Consider the following 938-nt stretch of genomic DNA (forward strand, 5'->3'; position numbering starts at 1 on the left):
GTTTAAAGTTTATTCCAGGAAAACCAGTTCTTGAGACAAGGACCACGGATTTTCCCACACAAGCTGCAGCATTTTGCTTCCCTCTGTCTAGGCACTTATTCAGAATGGAAGGAGTAGAAAGTGTCTTCTTTGGACCAGATTTCATCACTATTACAAAGGAAAGTGAATAGTTAAACTGGAATTTACTCCTACCAGATATTTATGTGACAATCATGGACTTCTTTGCATCTGATTTACCCCTAGTCACAGAGGAAACATCAGGAGAAGCAGCATCCGAAGAAGAGGAAGTTGTGGCAATTATTAAGGAATTATTAGATAATAGAATACGGCCGACTGTGCAGGAGGATGGAGGAGATGTGACCTAAAAAGGCTTTGAAGATGGCATTGCACAGTTGAAACCTCAAGGGTCTTGTACCAGCTGCCCCAGTTCAATCATTACCCTGAAAATGGAATTCAAAATATGCTTCAGTTTTATATTCCAGAAGTAGGAAGCATAGAACAGGTTATAGATGATGAATCAGAAGAAAAGGAGGCAAATTCACCTTAAAATAATGTGGGATTTGTTTGGGCCTAACATAGTCAGATATCTTGATAATACATACCAAATGTTTATTATTAGCATGCTAAAGAAGTTGATGATCAATAAAATATGTCACTTACTTCAGAGAATGACATTGCATGTTTGCTTTATCTCATATGCATTATTCATAACATTCTGAATCATCTAGACACATGAATTTTATCCAGGGGCATTTTAATTTTTGTTCTTCATTTCTCATGCTTTCTTCTTTGCATAATGTGTGAAGCAGTTTAAAATACATTTTCTTCATCTAATTAATACTTTTTATACACAAAAGTAAATAGGAAGAATGCAATGCTTTTTAAAATATTCTAAAATGGCTTAGCTTTTTGTGCCATATTTGAAACTACTTTTACTG

General features: G+C 35.1%; 1 pseudogene; it reads left to right on the forward strand.

Annotated features, from left to right (window-relative positions):
- The first annotated feature begins 212 nt into the window (after window positions 1-212).
- LOC143666514 (NFU1 iron-sulfur cluster scaffold homolog, mitochondrial pseudogene) lies at window positions 213-547 on the forward strand (annotated as a pseudogene).
- The last annotated feature ends 391 nt before the right edge of the window (window positions 548-938 follow it).

The sequence above is a fragment of the Tamandua tetradactyla genome, chromosome 23 (assembly GCF_023851605.1).
Source record: "Tamandua tetradactyla isolate mTamTet1 chromosome 23, mTamTet1.pri, whole genome shotgun sequence".
Taxonomy (NCBI): Eukaryota; Metazoa; Chordata; class Mammalia; order Pilosa; family Myrmecophagidae; genus Tamandua; species Tamandua tetradactyla.